Source organism: Sapajus apella, unplaced genomic scaffold, assembly GCF_009761245.1.
Source record: "Sapajus apella isolate SASKATOON/1434 unplaced genomic scaffold, GSC_monkey_1.0 scaffold319, whole genome shotgun sequence".
Classification (NCBI taxonomy): Eukaryota; Metazoa; Chordata; class Mammalia; order Primates; family Cebidae; genus Sapajus; species Sapajus apella.
Window position 1 is genome coordinate 93,674 of NW_022437259.1, and position 13,977 is coordinate 107,650.

At 39.8% G+C, this 13,977-nt stretch overlaps 1 non-coding gene and 2 pseudogenes across 1 annotated transcript; all 3 read right to left on the reverse strand.

The window, feature by feature from the left end:
• Positions 1 to 1,702: 1,702 nt before the first annotated feature.
• Positions 1,703 to 2,344, reverse strand: LOC116545649 (annotated as a pseudogene).
• A 5,945-nt stretch (positions 2,345 to 8,289) lies between these two features.
• Positions 8,290 to 8,396, reverse strand: LOC116545651. The gene has a single exon (XR_004266389.1). It is a non-coding gene; the product is annotated as a U6 spliceosomal RNA (small nuclear RNA).
• A 3,626-nt stretch (positions 8,397 to 12,022) lies between these two features.
• Positions 12,023 to 12,675, reverse strand: LOC116545647 (annotated as a pseudogene).
• Between the last annotated feature and the right edge of the window lie 1,302 nt (positions 12,676 to 13,977).

The following is a 13,977-nucleotide window of genomic DNA, read 5'->3' on the forward strand; positions in this document are numbered from 1 at the left end:
TTTTTCCTTTTTTTTTTTTTTTTTTTTTTTTTTGAGACGGAGTTTCTCTCTTGTTACCCAGGCTGGAGTGCAATGGTGCGATCTCGGCTCACCGCAACCTCCGCCTCCTGGGTTCAGGCAATTCTCCTGCCTCAGCCTCCTGAGTAGCTGGGATTACAGGCACGTGCCACCCTGCCCAGCTAATTTTTTGTATTTTTAGTAGAGACGGGGTTTCATCATGTTGACCAGGGTGGTCTCGATCTCTTGACCTTGTGATCCACCCGCCTCGGCCTCCCAAAGTGCTGGGATTACAGGCTTGAGCCACCGCACCCGGCCACTTTTTTTTTTTTTTTTTTAAATAGTTGGGGTTTCACCACGTTGGTCAGGCTGGTCTTGAACTCCCGACCTCAGGTGATCCGCCCGCCTTGGTCTCCCAGACTGCTGGGATTACAGGCGTGAGCCACCGCGCCCTGCCAAAATACGTTCTTTTTTTTTTTCTTTTTTTCTGGGACACAGTCTTGCCGTGTCACCCAGACTGGAGTACAGTGGCATGATCTCGGCTCACTGCTATCTCTGTCTCCTGGAGCTGTGCTGCCTCAGAAAACCCCTTCTGCACAGGCTGACCCCCAGCCCCCTCTGATTGCTCTGCAGCTGAATTCCTGAACCCCTACCCAGGTACCACATCAAGGCTACCAGAGGTGCTACAATTAGGCAAAACCTAATTACAGCTATGGGGCAGCACCAGCAGTCTGAGGGAGAACAGGGAGGTTATCCATCCTTGTGAATTCCTGTTTGACACATATCTGTAAAAAATTCTGATTTCTGTATTTTTTTTAAAGACTGTCACCACAAAAGTCACAGGATGCTGTATTATAGGTCTGTTACAATTTAACAAACTATCTCTGTGACTGTTACCTAAAACTCTCTTATGCCCCCTCTCACCCCATATAAACCCGAGTCTTGTAAGTTTGGGGCTGCCTCTTCTGAGCAGCCCGGCAGGTTAGTAAACTTTCTTGCCTGACTTTGGGTCTATTCTCCTTCCTTTTGGCTACCCTTACACTGGGTTCAGGAGGTTCTCTTGCATTAGCCTCCTTAGTAGCTGGGATCACAGATGCACGCCATCAAACCTGCCTAATTTTTGTAATTTTAGTATAGCTGGGGTTTCACCATGTTGGCCAGTCTGGTCTCAAACTCCTGACCCCAAGTGATCCACCCACCTGAGTCTCTCAATGTGCTGGTGTTTTAGGCATGAGCCATCGCGCCTGGCCAGTGTATTCTAACCAACCATGGGAAACAGTCTGGGATTACACATAATTTTATTTTATTTTTTAATTTTTATTTATTTTTTTTTTAAATAAAATATATAAAGACGGGGTTACCCCATGTTGGTCAGGCTGGTCTTGAACTCCTGACCTCAAGTGATCCGCCCGCCGTGGCCTCCAAAGTGCTTGGATTACAGGCGTGAACCACCGCGCCCGGCCTATACATAATTTTATAAACAAGCACACAAAAGTTTAAAACAGTTCTGGGAATGAAGTTAGCTGTCTTGAGTCAAGGGAATTAAAAAAGGGCCATTATTGACCATTTACAATTTCTGACCTTTGTGGAGACGGTAAGAATCTGTTGTAGTGCAACTACATAAAAAATAATTTAGACAATTTTGTTTTTTCACTTGGGTTCAGATTGCAAATTTATTGCTGTGAGAAAATGACAAAGACAAATTTTAGCAGCAACCTTCACCTGACTGCTTAACCCGAGTGCTCTGAATTTTCACATTGGATTCTCAGCACCATCCGCTGTTGCTGCAGGACCCGTTCACATTTTAGTCTCAGCTGCCATCATCATGAAAGACTGTTCTACATTCATTGCATCCTTAGCACTGGTTCCCAAAATGGAATTCCATGAGAATCAGAAAATTCCTTTGCTGTTGTGTAGTCTATTACTTTCCTTGTGGTTAGATCACATTTGTTCCCTACCAACAATATGTTGATGTTTTTATTGACGTTTTCATTTCATTTTCTATTTCCTGCAGCCACCGTTTAATGTTATTGAAGGACTCCTGATCTGTCACATCACACACAACTATGATGCCATGGCTCCTCTGTGATAACTGGAGGTGACTGTTGGAACTCTTTCTGGCCTGCCGTGTCCCATATTTGAAGCTTGATTGTTTTCCTGTCTAACTCTATAGTTCTTCTTTTGAAATCCACACCAATTGCGCTTACGTAGCTTTCTGTATATGTATCATCTGCACACCTAAGAAGGAGGCAAGACTTTCCAACCCCAGAGTCACCAGTTAGAAGTAACTTAAATAAATAATTGTATTTGGGATTCATGCTGGACTTGTCATTTCAGCTGCCACTGTCACCACTGTTGCCACCAGCACCCTGACTCTCAGCACCAGAGGTAAATAGAAGGAAAGGAATGAGATAGGCTGTTCTGGGAGAGCAAACCCCTTTCCCCACTCCATCCCCTAGAACTGATCCTTTAGTAAAATCCATGAGCATATAGATATACATACGTATTTTGCTGGAGAGCTGGTTGTTAAACATTTACTAGCACACTACTGCCCAGAGTTTCCTGTACTGTCTCCATTGTGAATCTTACCTGTTATGCTCTAAAGGCTTGTTTGCTTGCCTGTGTCCCCCTCAGGGTTGTTGCTCTCTGAGGGGAGGGTCACCTGCAGCTCATTTTGTTCACCCGTGGAACCCCAATTACTAGCAGAGCCCAGTGCTCAGGAGTTACTCAGTGGATCCCTGTTTAATGGATATGCTAATGCAAACATCTTCCAGGTCCAATGGGAAGGACCCAGCTTCTGCCCTCTGTCAGTCCATAAAGCAGAGGTTGGCACTGAACAATGGGGTCCTGTTTGACTGCTCCTACGGTTGGCAGCCAGTACAGGCTTTTCTTATCTCTGCCCCTCTCTCCAGATCCAGGGAATGCACTGGTGCTGAACAAGCATCCCTGCACCAGCTGTGTGGACTCACCTGCAACCAGAGGGCTGTAAACCACCGGGAATGTGAAAATTTAAGATTAAGAGTACACACAGATAGTAGAGGTAGGTGGATGGGAATGGAATACAGCCAGGCACTGGATCAGGCTGTAATCCTCTTGAGGGCAGGGGTCAGATCTCATTACTGTCCTATCCCCAGCACCTGTCTTGACCATCACCAACACAGCCCTGCAAGACCAAACCCCCATCCTAATCTGCTCACCCGTTCTGATCTCATCTCCTCCCCTTCTCACCCCTCCCTGCTTTAGCTCTCCTGGCTCACCGCTGTTCCTACAGCAGGTCACACATCCTCCCATCAGTATTCTGCACCTACTGTTCTCTGTGCCGAGGTCACTCTTTCTGAGAAATCTACATGGCTTGCTATTGAAGTCAGGTCCCTGTCCAAATCCCACCTGCTCAGAGAGGCCGTCGCTATCCAGCCTGCCCTGCCTTCCTTATCCGGCTTCACTTTTCTTTATACCACTTCTCACCCTCTGAGGGATCAGGTACTAGTTTATTTCCTGCTTCTCATGAAATTATACATTTCATTAGAGCAGCAATCTTTCTATTCTGTTCCTTTCTCTATCCCCAAGATCTGAAACAATTTAGGTGGATGTGTAGTCATTGCTTAATGAGTGTCTGCTGACTCACAGCCTAAGAGGAAAAAGGATGTGTTGACAGATAAACTTGGTACCAAATACAACTCTCCGGTCTCCTAAATGTAATCTAGTCCCAGTCTGTGTTGTTCCCTGTCTGGTAATCTGAAATCCTGTATAGCTTTTCTTATTTCTCTAAAGTTAGCTCCCCAGCCCATTGGAAAGTGTCATGTCTTCTCTAGGGAAACCTGAAACTCCATAACCATGGCCAGGAAGCCCACCCAAGTGACACCATCAGGCAAGCCAGCAATGCAGGGCAGCTCATGAGGCTGAGAAGAGACACTGGCTGGCAACGCTCAGCCTGGAGAAGTGGTCTGTCTGACCTGCAGATGCCTTTATTAGGTGGTGCAAAAGTAATTGCGGGTTTTTTTTTTTTCCATTAAAAGTAATTGGCTGCTGGGTGCTGTGGCTCAGGCCTGTAATCCCAGCACTTTGGGAGGTCCAGGCGGGTGGATCACCTGAGGTCAGGAGTTCCAGACCAGCCTGGCAAACATGGTAAAACTCTGCTTCTACAAAAAATACAAAAATTGACTGGGCAAAAATACAAAAATTCGCTGGGCATCGTCGTGCACATCTGTAATCTCCGATGCTCAGGAGGCTAAGGCAGGAGAATCGCTTGAGCCTGGGAAGTGGAGGTTGCAGTGAGCCAAGATCTCACCACTGCACTACAGTCTGGGCAAAAGAGCAAGACTTGGTTTCAAGAAAAAAAAAAAGTAATTGGCAAAAGCTGCCATTACTTTTATATCAACCTAACATTTTAAAAAGTAAACCAACATTTGGAAATTGAGACACTTTACAGAAAAGTCCATAAGTTCTGGCAACCACTGGCCTGTATCCCAGCACGGCACAATCCCGAGCTGAGAACTGGCCCTGTTTTAGCTGGGGCTCTCCAATTTGCTGTGGTCCTCGTTGCTGTTGAAATATTTGCTTTGGTCACCGCTCTTGAAATATTTGTTTTGATGGTGCTTGAAATAAAGCACACATGGCCCTTCACTCTAGCTGTGGGGCTTGAGCAAGGCTCTGAATTCATCTGTACACCTTCCTCTGCACAGTGCCGTCACCAATGTCCCAAATATCGCACATACTACATAAGTATGCACAATTATTATTTATCAACTAAAAAAAGAAGTGCAGCTGGTTGCGGTGGCTCACACCTGTAATCCCAAGTACTTTGGGAGGCTGAGGTGGGCAGATCACCTGAGGTGGCAAGTTTGAGACTACTAGCTTGACCAACATAGAGAAACCACATCTCTAGTAAAAATACAAAATTAGCTGGGCATGATGGTGCATGCCGGTAATCCCAGCTACTGGGGAGGCTGAGGCAGAAGAATCGCTTGATTCTAGGAGACGCAGGTTGCAATGAGCCGAGATCGTGCCATTGCATTCAAGCCTGGGCAACAGTGAAGTGGAAATTTTGTCCAGGATTTTGTCAGCAGGATGTCAGCAACCATCCCTATTTTTGAAACTGTCTTTATTTTTGTTAGTAACTGCCTCTTTCTGCTTCTGTACCTCAGCTTATTGCTTATTAACTGGAAAACCTTAGGAGAAACTGCCACGTTGTCGAAAACCTGCTGCATTGTCTAAAGTCCTGAGTTCCTTTCCATGCCCTTTTACCTATAAAAATTGTGTAATTTCCAGCTACTCAGGAGGCTGAGGCAGGAGAATTGCCTGAACCCAGGAGGCGGAGGTTGCGGTGAGCCGAGATCACGCTATTGCACTCCAGCCTGGGTAACAAGAGCGAAACTCCGTCCCAAAAAAGAAAAAAAAAATTGTGTAATTTCTTAGCCGGGATCCAGACTTGGGAGCAAACCCTTCTGGTCCCGCCAGCATAATAAAGTGTGTTCCTCCGGTCCCCTGAGTGCTGCTTGGCTTTCTCATGGGGTAAGATTTTCTAGAACAACAAGAGTGAAACTCCATCTCAAAAACAAACAAACAAAAACAAAGAAAAAAAGTGCAATGAAAAAACTGCCGGAAGCGGGTCCCAACTAATAAAAAAATAATGATTTCTAAGTCTTGTCCTGATGATTTAGGGAAAGATTTTGGAAGGAATTTTAGGTTAATTACTTTGGGAAAAATAAGAATTTATAGAAAACAGAAATATATCCTAGAGGATTATTTCTTGCAGTCAAATGAATCTCATCTGTTGGGGAATGCTGAGGGAATGATGAGATGTCAGTGTTGGGGTGTGGAAAAGAAGAGTTGAGGAAAACAACAGTGTCCCAGAGTCTGATTAAAGAAGAGCCTGCCAGGTCCTCTCTACCTTCAAAAATGAGTTTAGTGAGAGCCCTAGTGTGGACCTACAGACTCTTCTCTGCTGCTGAATGTCACATTCTTTTTTTGCACATGGGAGAATCACGTGTTGTAAAATTGGGTAACACTATTTTGCTTGAAGCATTTGTATCCCTGTGCTTTAGAATCCAGATTAAGCCTCACCTATTAAATTCTTGCTTCTTATTTATGTTACAGAGTGTGATATTTCAAATAAAATTAGGTGAGAATTCTAATATTTTCTTCATTTTACAAGGGGAGCAGAGCTGTCCTCAGATCAGTAGATCCTTGGCAGACCACAACAAGCAGCTCTGGAACCTGATTGTCATTTCAGAGCCACTGCAGGGCTGCTGTGTGCTCAGAGTCAATGGCCATTCTGAGTTCCCAGAAACTGATGTGAGAAACAATATCAGCCTGGACGTACTGCCTGGTGGACATGGCCGACAAAGAAACCAGCTGGTCATGAACTCATATCACTTAGCATCCTGCGTGCTCCATTCAGGCAGGGTTTCAGAAGTGGGTCTCATATTGTGAGTTCAGGAAAACCCAAACTACCTGTTTTCTATAAGGTTTTTCTCAAGAAAACATTTATCTATGTACTCTTTTACTGATTATTTTTAACATATTCTCCATGTCCAGTAATGGAGATATCAGCTATCTCCAAAAGATGTTATTACAAACACAGCATTTGTAAAGCTCCATTGTCCAAAGATTTATTTATTTATGATAACACTGAGTGTTCAGAATAAATGCTAGATGGAAATTGTTACAGTGTTTCTTGTAATGTCCTGGTGTTTGCTAAATTCTACTGTTTTCAACATAAAATGTCATGGAATTCTTTTATACGACATTAAGAATTATTTGTATTTTATTATATTTTATAATGGTGTTTTTATTATTTTTTCTTTTTTAGCCATAGGTACTAAGTTTCTACCAACTAAGAATATGATATATTTACCTTCAATTATCACCAGGATAATTAAAGTTGATAGTTGAAAATGAAAGATAGGCCGGGCGCAGTGGCTCACGCCTGTAATCCCAGCACTTTGGGAGGCTGAGGCAGGTGGATCACGAGGTCAAGAAATCGAGACCATCCTGGCCAACATGGTGAAACCTATCTCTACTAAAAATACAAAAATTAGCTGGGTGTGGTGGCTCATCCCAGCTACTCAGGAGGCTGAGGCAGGGGAATTGCTCAAACCCGGGAGGCGAAGGTTGCAATGAGCAGAGATTGGGCCACTGCACTCCAGCCTGGCACCTGGTGATGGAGCGAAACTCTGTCTCAAAAAAAATAAAAAGAAAGAAAATGAAAGATAAAAAAATAAGAATTTCTAAAGCCTTGAGACTGATATTTATCATTAATATTATTATATAATTATCTAAACTTCATTAAAAGTTTTAATTTCTATAATACATTGTAACTAAGGAATTTAATAATTTTTATGGAAAGTTTTAGACACTTCATATTACTTCCGTTTTAGAATGAAAACAAGTAGAACACATTCTCCCATGTTTTATTAATGAATTTTGGAGTTCAGCATTGAATGTGTGTGTTGGAATTTGTTGGAAATGAAGTTGTATCTTTTTCATAGGCTGCTCTACAAGTACCTGAAACGATAGACAGAGGTGCCATTAATATACTTGAATGTTTATTATCCTAGTCATATTTGATAGGGGATATTTTTTAAATCTATGATGAAATTATTATAGGTTTCTAACAATCTGTGAGTTAGAGTGAGCTTTGATAAAGTACTATTATTTATTTCACATTTCTCACCTGGCAAAACTAACCAGATGGCTCCGTCTGTTAATATCTTTTACAAACTTCAGTTTTTCTTTGTCACAACTAATCACAAGGAACATTATCATTTTATACCTATGCCTTTGGCTTTGCCTTCTCCTCTTTCAGTTTTTTTCCTTTTTTTTGAGACGGAGTCTTGCCCTGTAGCCAGGTTGGAGTGCAGCTGTGTGATCTTGGCTCATTGCAACCTACGCCTTTCAGGTTCAAGCAATTCTCCTGCCTCAGCCTCCCAAGTAGCTGGGACTACAGGTGCACAACACCATGAACAGATATTTTTTTGTATTTCAGTAGAGATGGGGTTTCACCGTGTTGTCTAGGCTGGTTTAACTGCTTAGCTCAAGCAATCTGACCGCCTCGTCCACCAAAAGTGCTAGGATTACAGGCGTGAGCCATCATGCCGGGCCATAGCTATTCTAATAAGTATTAATTATTATCTCATTGATGTTTTGATTTGTATTTTCCTAATCACTAAAAATATTTTTGCATATTTTTATGTTTATTGACAATGTGTGTATATTCTTTGCAGAAATTTTTTGTTCAAATTATTTTCACAATTTTCTTTTTTTATTTTATTTTATTTATTTATTTATTTATTTTTTATGGAACGCTTCACGAATTTGCCTGTCATCCTTGCGCAGGGGCCATGCTAATCTTCTCTGTATTGTTCCAATTTTAGTATATGTCCTGCCAAAGCGAGTACATCACAATTTTCAAATAGATTAATTGTCCATTTAGTATTGACTTATAGCATGTCTCTACATATTCTGGGTACTAGTCTGAATCAGACACATAATTTGAAATAGTTTCTCCCAGTGACTTTTCATTTTTTATGATATTATATGAGGAATGAAAGCTTTTAACTTTGAGAAAGTACAATTCATTATTTTTCCTTTTCCTGATTGTGCTTTTGGTATAATACATAAAAATCATTAGGTAATCTGGAATTTACTTCAGTCTTTTTCTGATAATCGTATAGTTTTATCTTATACATTTAGGTGTATGATCAAGTTTGGGTATGATATTGTGATTTTAGGAATCCAAGATCTTTTTTTTTTTTTGTCTGTGAATATCTAATTTTTCCAGCATCATTTGTTGAAAAGACTGCACTGTCCTCATGGAAATTACTAGAAACCTTTATCAAAATCTGTTTACCGGCCAGGCCTGGTGGCTCATGCCTGTAATTCCAGCACTTTGGGAGGCTGAGGCAGGTGGATCATGTGGTCAGGAGATGGAGACCATACAGGCCAACATGATGAAACCCCGTCTCTAACTACAAATACAAAAATTCACCTGGCACAGTGTCAGGCACCTGTAATCCCAGCTACTCGAGAGGCTGAGGCAGGAGAAACGCTTGAACCAGGGAGGAGTTGGAGGTTTCAGTGAGCTGAGATCGCGCCACTGCGCTCCAGCCTGGTGACAGAGTGAGACTCTTTGTCTCAAAATAAAAAAAGAAAAAATATATTTACCGTAAATACAAGAACATATTGCCAGACTTTAATCAAGTTCATTGAGTTACATGACTATATATTTATACTACCAGTAAATTTTCTTGAATTTGTAACTTTGTAGTGATAATTGTTATTGAAAAGTGTGAAACATCAAATTTTAGTTTTTTTAAATATTGTTTTTGGTATTCAGTTTTCTTTGCATTTGTATATAAAATTTAAGGTGACATGGTCAATTTTCATAAAAGTACACTTCAGAATTTGAAAGAATTGCATTAAATTTCTAGGTCAATTTGAGAAGTAATGAGAAATTACCAATATTATATTTTTGAACATTGAATGTTGTTTTAATTTCAGTTTTTTGGCTCTTTTTATTAATATTTATTACTTTATTTCCAGTGGAAAAATCTTGCACTTTTTTGTTAACTTTATTCCTAAATATTACCTTCTGATGATATTATGAGTGGAATTTAAAAAATTTTTAGATTACATGTAGCTCGTATGTAAAAGTGCAATTTAATTTTGTGTCTTAATCTTGTATCTTTTGACCTAACCTAACTCATTTATTTGTTTTACTGGATTTTAGTTAATTTCTTACAGATTTGTATATAGAAGCTTATGAAATTTGCAATAAAGAGGAGTTTATCTTTTTTCCAATTAGAAAAATTTGATTTATTTATTTTTTACATAATGTCTCTTGGTAATACTATCAGCTTGAGTTGAATAAAGAAGTCAAAGTGAACATTCTTGTCTCATTTGCAGAGTTATACATAAACATCCAGTCTTTCAATATTAAGTATAACATAGCTGTATATTTCTCTAAAAGGGCTCTTTAGCAGTTCTGGAAAGTTTCTTAGTTGTTAAGGGTTTTATAATGCAAAAGTGTTGTATTCATTACAAGCTTTCCCATGTCTATGAAAAGATTGTTTTGTGTTCTTTATTAATAATATGCATTGCATTGATTTTTGTTTGAATGTTAAGTAAATATGGCATTTGTGAAATAGTTTATTTGGTTGTAGTTATCACAATAATAATAATTATTATTGTTATATATTGCTGAATTTAATTTGCTAGTACTTTTTGAGTATTCATCAGGGACAATTGTTGAGATAATTGTTTACATATGATGCCTTATTCTGATTTTGGTATAATAACACAGGCCTCCATCCCCTCCTCTTTGGTCTATTTTAAACTGCTAGTTGCAAGGGATAAGTTAAAAAGAAGTTCCTGGCCGGGCAAGGTGGCTTACGCCTGTAATCTCAGCACTTTGGGAGGCTGATGCAAGCAGATCACCTGAAGTCGAGAGTTCGAGACCAGCCTGACCAATATAGAGAAACCCCCATCTCTACTAAAAATACAAAATTAGCCTGGTGGGGTTGTGCATTCCTGTAATCCCAGCTACTCAGAAGGCTGAGGCAGGAGAATTGCATGAACCCGGGAGACGGAGGTTGTGGTGAGCTGAGATCGCTATTGCACTCCAGCTTGGGAAACAAGAGCAAAACTCTGTCTCAAATAATAGTAATAATAATAATAATAATAATAACTGTGTTATAGGTCTACTCATATATCCTATTTTTCTTGAGTTTGCTTTGTTAATTTGAGCCTGTCAAAGTATTTATTTTTAATTTCTAATATTCTATGTTTCTAGATTTTCTAAGCAGTTGGCATGAAAGATTCAGAAAGATAAATGGACAAAACTAAGGCTTTGGGAAAATCAGTAAATTATCCAAAGCTTCACATGTTTTAGAATTGAGAAAATGACTATAACTGCTATACTTATCAGTTGCATTTACTGCCTGAATCAGAAAAGGTACTTCTCTAAAAGAAAACAGTGAGCATGCCACTTGAGATGAAATTTTATTAATATGGCACATTCGCCTATCTCATATTTTTTTTTTAACTTTTTTTTTTTTTTTTTTTTTAAGGCGGGGTTTCACATTGTTGGTCAGTCTGGTCTTGAACTTCCAACCTCAGGTGATCTGCCCGCCTTGGCCTCCAAAGTGCTTGGATTACAGGTGTGAGCCACTGTGCCTGGCCAGCCGATCTCGTATTTTTAATAAATATTTAGATAGAACAGAAAATAAATTTGAATAAGAAGAAATGAAAAATTTAAAAAATGACATGAACAAGTAGAAATTTAATGAATCAGAGAAGTTGGTACTTGGTACCCTCTACAAAGTATTAGGAATTATTCTAAGTAATTTACACACATAAACTATACCTAAGAGTTCAATATGTATAAAACAAAAATACATAAAAAATATAGATTGATGCATTTACTATAACATTAAGTAACATTAAGGCCATAACTCACATGTTTTGGTATACAGTAACTAAATGAACATACAAATGTTACATAACTAGAAAGTTTGACTAGGCACAGAAACAGATGGATAGCATTCTTCATTAGTAAACAGAAGATACACATTATATTCCAGTACCAGAGGGGAATTAATAAATGCTGAGATTTTAGTCATAAAAATGTAATTGACTTTATAAGTGGAAATCCAGTAGGTTATATTTTCTAGGCAACTGAAATGACACTAGAAATTATGAATTGTAAGCAATAAGTACTATCTAGCCACACACAAATTATATTTTTGTCTTTTAACTAATTTATAAAATAAATAGAAAATGCAAGCAAATTATTATTATTATTATTTGAGACAGAGTCTCAATCTATGGGCAGGCTGGAGTATAGTGGTGTGATCTCGGCCACTGCAACCTTTGCCTCCTGGGTTCAAGCGATTCTCCTGCTTCAGCCTCCTGAGTAGCTAGGACTACAGGCATGCACCACTGCACCCAGGGAATTTTTGTATTTTCAGTAGAGACATGGTTTTTTGTTTCTTTGTTTTGTTTTTTTGTTTGTTTGTTTGTTTGCTTTTTCAGGTATGAGGCAGATGCCAGGTAAGTTTATTATATTTAGGAAAAAAATATAACTGAAAATAAAGGTAAGTCATTTGAATGAGAGTTTTGAAAGCCCCATGATCTCTAATGGCAGCATTTGGATCCACTGCCCAAGCCACTTTTAATCCAACCAAGATGCTGGAAAGCAGAACACACGGTTGTGCCCATCAAACCCAGGAGGGCGATGGACCCCAGGGCTCCGTGGCTACGCTTGCTGGGGTCTCCCGTGTAATAGCCATAAGCATAAATAACTCGTCCAACAATCCAGGCCAAGCCCAAGCCAGACGCTATACGCGGGTGGTAAACACCTCCAACAACTAGAAAAATTAAGAAGGGAGGATACACTTCCAACGTGTTCTGGTGGGCTCGCTGAATGCAGTTGAATAGGTGCCCATTTTCATGGTCCGTGCTGTATATGGTAGGATACTCCACTTTGTACTTCTTGCGGGCCTTGGAAACATTGATGGCTAGGTGAGCCACCATGATAAAGCTGGCAGCACCAGTTAGAAGCACGAAACCATATTCCTTAGAGAGGACAGCCATCTCGTGTCTGGATCACCTATGAACGGCGGGTGCAAAACAAAACTGTACAGTGCAGTGTGGGTGCGGCGCCCTCGCCTGGAGCGGGGTTAGGCGGGGCGAGCCATGGTTTTACCATGTCGGCCAGGCTTGTCTCGATCTCTTGACCTCGTGATCCGCCCACCTCGGCCTCCCAAAGTGATGGGATTACAGGCGTGAGCCACAGTGCCGGGCCACAAATTATTTGTATAAGGTCATGTTTTGAAGTCAACATGGCAGATTAAAAAAAAAAAAAAATGTCCAGAATATGCTACAAAGGCAGCATGGTTACTGGACTTAGAAGACCTAAATTCAGGTTAATATTTCTATCCATGTTAACTTAACGCTTTATTTTATTTTTTCAAGATAGTAATTTTGGCTCTGTGCAGTTCAATTTAGTTCACTGCAGTGAGTAATATTTTCAGAAATGTGTATAAAACATAAGATAATTTTTAAGTATCAACTAAATTACCCTTTACAAATTACTATTACCACATGGTATTTTTGAGAGAGATACATATTCTGGGTGAAGAAGTTTGAGATAGCTCATTAGGTGCTATTATATGCTATAATATTTTTGTAAAATATTTTACTCATGTATACTGTAGATACTTGTAACTTTAGATAACTTCTATATATTATTAAATATTTTAATGTAGACAATTGAAAATACTCAAGAAGTCAAAAAAGCACTTAAAATGCAAAACAGAGTTAAAGGAAAATACAACAACTTTACAGGAACAGAAGTAAATCAAGAGAACAATCCAGAGGAGTAATAGACCTAAGAAGCATGAGATTAATTCGGACAGTAACTGATGACAAGGATGTCAAATCTATGTGGCTGTCCATCTTGCTTCCAGGGAAAATAGAATAAATACAAAAATAGCAGGACTACAAAAATCCAAAATGTGATATTTTCCAAAAGTGAGAACCAAATTAAAAACTGTGATGGACACAAATAAGGAAGCATGTGAAGACAAAAATAAAATAGCTTTTCCATATTGCAATTATGTTTAAAATGTTTACATAAATATATTACAAAATTAATATGATTTTTTGTGAAAAGAACAAGAAGCTATAAAATGTAAGGCCAGGTGCGGTGGTTCACAGCTTTAATTCCAGCGCTTTGGAAGTCAGAGGAAGGTGAATCACTTGAGCTCAGAAGTTTGAGAACTGCCAGGGCTACATGGCAATCCCCATCTCTACAAAAAATGCAAAAATTGGCCGGGCGCGGTGGCTCAAGCCTGTAATCCCAGCACTTTGGGAGGCCGAGGCGGGTGGATCACGAGGTCAAGAGCTCGAGACCATCCTGGTCAACAAGGTGAAACCCCGTCTCTACTAAAAATACAAAACATTAGCTGGGCATGGTGG